The sequence below is a fragment of the Cyprinodon variegatus genome, unplaced genomic scaffold (assembly GCF_000732505.1).
Source record: "Cyprinodon variegatus isolate N-32 unplaced genomic scaffold, C_variegatus-1.0 Scaffold178, whole genome shotgun sequence".
NCBI lineage: Eukaryota > Metazoa > Chordata > Actinopteri > Cyprinodontiformes > Cyprinodontidae > Cyprinodon > Cyprinodon variegatus.
This window is the reverse complement of record NW_015150631.1, coordinates 632403-637259: the sequence shown is the minus strand read 5'-3', so window position 1 is coordinate 637259 and position 4857 is coordinate 632403.

The window sequence follows — 4857 nt, the reverse complement described above, 5'->3', positions numbered from 1 at the left end:
ACTTTTAAAAGATCTTTTTGTTTTACACTTGTGTAAACAAAATGACAAATCAAAACTGTCTAAAGTCTAAAGTCTGTTCTTTCCATGATGTATTAGAACAATGCATTGGCTTCTGTGGTTTTGGTAGGTGCTCTCCATGCAGTACTGTCAATCTTGTAGTTCGCTTAAAAATCAATTCTTAAGATCAACTAGATCTACCAAATTAAAAGAAATGTTATAATAGTAATAATAATGTTAACCCGCTCCGAGTCTATGTACCAAAGTGTTCTGTGGTTTTGATGGAGATTGGCTCAATATGTAAGAGTTTTTCTATTTTTATCTTGTTGTCATATATGAAAAAAATCCTCAAATCATAAACCTAAACATTTGTTCCTATTAGTGCAGGTGACAATCAACTTGCAAAAGCTTTTTTTTTTTTTTTTAGGTTTAGTCAGATTATTAACACTTATTGTGGAGGTGTAGTTTCACTTAGTAACACTAAACCCTAAGAACGTCATATGCAGGGGAAAGTTTTCTCCCCTGCATATTTTTCCCAATAAAAGGGATCTTCATAAGATGGACAAGAGAAAGTGCCATATCTGAGCCTGCTGTCGCACTGAACTCTGCACTCCTGTCATGGATTTTCAAAGAGGTAACCTTCTAACCCGTTGTTTAACTAATCAGGAAACTTACAAAGATTAGATGTGTAAAAAGCTCCCAATGGGGCTGCAGATCTTTTTCTCTGTGCATGTTCACGTTTGATTGATATCTGTTCTGTGCTGTTTTATCTCGACAGTAGTCCTTATCTTGCTGTTCATCAGATGTATGCAAGGGACGTGTGTGCCACGCACCACATTGAGCAGCCAAAAACAAGACACCAAAAGTGATCTACTGAATGTGATCAGGGGGATGCTGAAAAATCTGGTAAGGAGCTGTTTTTATTTAAGACTACAGATTTATATTGGAGTTTATAAATTTGGTGAAGAAGTTGTAAACACCTTTACTTTCAACCTGGTATTCTTTCTTTAGCCTTGAAGTGTTAAGTCATGAAATGAAGTCATTACTTAGGTTGTTTTATAATGAGATTGTGGGAATCAGTGGCATATCTCCAGCAACACATTTCCAGATTAACTTTGTTTTTTAAAGCACAATATATACCTATATCATTGTGTGTGTGTGTATATATATTGAAGTTTTATGATCTAATTTTTCAAACAAAAGATACAATGGCTTGCATGTCCTCAGAAAAAATTATTCAGGTGTAGCTTAACAGTTTGATTCAGTTAATCTAATTTAGATAACACACAATGATATATTTCTTTACCTATTTTTTGACAATCTAGAATAGATTATAATAGTTTTAGAGTTCAGAAACAAACAAAACTCTCCATAAGGTCTTTAGAAAGGTTTTAAATTTTTATTTAATTTGATTGATTGACTTTATTGATCTCACAGTGGAGAAATAGAATCTATTTATCTGATTAGGACAGTTCATGTTAATGAAAACATATGAAAATAAAAAAAAGTATATAAACATGCCGGATTGCAGTATAGCCTTATCTTCATCTGTTGTCCCACGGACATGCCTTAGCATTAATATGCATGCCTGCTTGAGTGCAAGTCCATGAACTGTACAGTGAGAGAACTCAATAGTTAGGTCTCTTCTACATGAATGACTTCCTCAATGCAGCATGGAGGTGATTAGCCTGTGGTGCTGCTGAGGAAGCCCATGCTGATTTTATAGCTGCTGTCAGGTCATTGTGGACTCTGGTGTCTCTCTTAATATTAATTAATTCTATACATTTTTGAATAGATATAAAAACAGTAGCTGCAGACAGAAAAAAAAAAGTTATTCAAACAAAACTTGACTGAGACAAAATAAAATGAAAGAAAAAAATAGCGTTGCTCTTGGTACTGTGTATTTTCTAGTTGTTTATTTATTTGGTCAAACTGATTAAGCTGAAGGTCCTTTCTACATTTAGCTTATGGGTTGATTAATCATGGAACCATTGTTCTTAGAAATACATACGATTTAATAGTAAAACATCTCCCTCTAACCTTCTGTGCCCCACAGACTGATTTAGGGTTGCCTTCCAGAACCCCCTGCTCCTCCTCAAACACCTCGGAGATCCCCTGTCAGAAGCACCAAGATATGTCAACTCAGTCCATAGTTGAACATATGAAAGAGCTCGCAACACATATACAGCAGCTGAAAAAAGGTCTGGATAAGGCAGTGGAATTAATTAACAGCATGGGGAGGGGAAATAGTCGTTTGAGCAATGTAACCTGCCCTCACCGTGATTTATCGGTTGGGACAACTTCGATTCACAAGTTTGCCAAGTGTTTTCTGCAGCATGTAGAAAAAGAATTTACAAAAACAAATAGTTGATCATGCCTTTATGCTGTTGCCTTTCGTTTTTTTTTTTTTGAAAGGGAATAAATGTATTTATAAACATTTATTTATTGAAAATAAAAATCATAAACACATTTCACTTGTATTTATTGTGTTCAAAGTTTTAAAACAAGTTGCATATAGAACCTCTGTGAACTTGAAAAAAACATTCATCATACAGGACAGACGTCCTCCCAGACACAGGAAGAACTATGCAGATCTAATCTGCAGAGACAACGTACAAAAAAAAAAAACTTTAACAGAAAGGTTAACTGAAACTGGAAGCACACCCTTATATAAGAATTAATTTAACACCTGAATACGAAACAAATGGGCTTGAAGAAAAATCTGGAGCAAACCATTCATTAAACTGCACAACAGAAATACATACAATTTAAACATCTCCCTCTAACCTTCTGTGCCTCAAAATTGTTTCCCAGCATCCCCTGCTCCTCCAACACAGAACTCGCCTGTCTGAAGCAGCGAATTCTTTCAACCCACTGCCTGGGATGATAACTTGCTAATGAAGATTTTAGGCTGACAAAGAATAATCTGTAGAAGCAGTTAAATATTTTCATATCAGAAATAATTTGTCTCCAAGAACACAATTTTCAGTTTGATTGAACTTTGAGGCACAATGTCTCACAAAGTCTGTAACCCAAACTACTTGTATTTAATTAAATGTTGGTGGAAATTCAAAATTTTTTCCCCTTACATTTCCTTAAAATTTAAAGATGAATAATATTAGTTTGATCAGATACGTGAACTTATTATTCAGACTATAAGCCCCCCTTGTTTGCTTCAACTTAGAGATTTGAACATCTTTACAGGTAAGTCACCGAGCCAACAAGCCACTTTTCTTAATGAGGGAAATGTTCTATATACACTAAAATACTTAATACATTCATATAAACACAGATGGTGCATTTTGCTTTTGTAAACTGCACTCTTCTGCAGAAAAAAGAAATAAACACACAATACAAGATTCACATCTGCCTGAGGAGTGGTGAGAAAAAGGAAGAACAAAGACTCATCAGGCTGCAGCGACCACAGGCTAGGACACTTTGACCGTAAGGCTGATGTAGGTCAGATATGTTTGTCTGGAGTTTTACTCTCAAACTGTCTAAAGGACCAATATTTTTGTCTATAATGCACTTTGCGGATGACTTGATCTCCTCCCTGATATGGCTTAGTTGTTCTTCTTTGAGTCATTAATTAGTGCAGCTGCAAAGCTTTAAAAAGAAAATCAGTTTATTAAAAAGTAAATGCTTTCTTTTTATTCATGTCTGCTGAAAAGAAAAAAAAAATGAAGCCCTTTACTTGTTCAGAACACAAACAATTCTCTTCTGCAGATTTGTAGCCCTGAGTGACCATCAGTGAAAAGAAAACACTCCATTTTGCTAAGTAGACCCTGCAATACTCCATGCAAATCCAATCCAATCTGTTCTGCATTGTGCTTTCAGCTTTGCTCCCTTTGAAGCACTTCATTATGGCTCCATCATCCCGTTTAAAGATGCAACACCACTGCTGTGTTTTCCAACTTGCACACTAAATCCAGGAGAATCATGTTTAAGTTCAGAGTGGACAGAGAAAGTATAAGATAGGCATGGGTCGGGTACCATTGTTTAAAAATGAAAAAAAGAATAATGAAGCAATTAAATATTTCCTGTTTTAAAGTCTAGATAAAGTGCAAAAGTGACCCGGGTTTTCTCAAGGTTTGTGAAATGTAGAGTAACCTAGCACCCGACCTCCACTTGTTGCTTAACACTGCAGAAAAAATGCATCTAGAGTTTTCCTTTACTGACAAAAGAGGCTGGGTTGGTTTTTATGTTACGCTAAAAATGTCATTATAGGAAGGTAAAGCAGTGCCATAAATCCCTTTTATTAAGTTAAAACTTTTTAAAAACATGATTGGTAAAAACAATGGAGATGTATAGTCAATATTCTTCCAGATTTATATGCATAAAAAATAAAACAATAACAAAAATGTCAAGTTTGACTAATAATGTTATTAATTTAGCAGCAGAGGGAAGTTTGTTACATTCCTGTTTTGCCCGTTATATAACAGCGCTGAGTTCATAAAACAAATGTTTGCCTTTAGACTAAACAGTAATGTTTTTTACTTTGGTTATGATACCGGCCCATGCCTACCACAAGAACGGCAAGATTGATCATTGGCAACTCACCTCATTCAATGGGGGATGAGAATAAAAACAACAAAAAACCAGAAGAATTTCTGCAGCCGAGAGCTTATCAATAAATCCAAACTCCAACTTTCATCAGGAAAACATTAAATATATATATTTTTTCCTCCTGGTGCAAGTTCTTTTAGTGTTTCCCTTTTTAACTTTGCGTGTTGACATCAGAAAAACACTTTTTATCATTCCAAAAGGAAAACACAAGTACCAGCTTCCCAAGAAATATATTATATATATCTAATAATTATGTCTTAAAAGTACAAACTGTAATAGTTACCGCATTTTTTC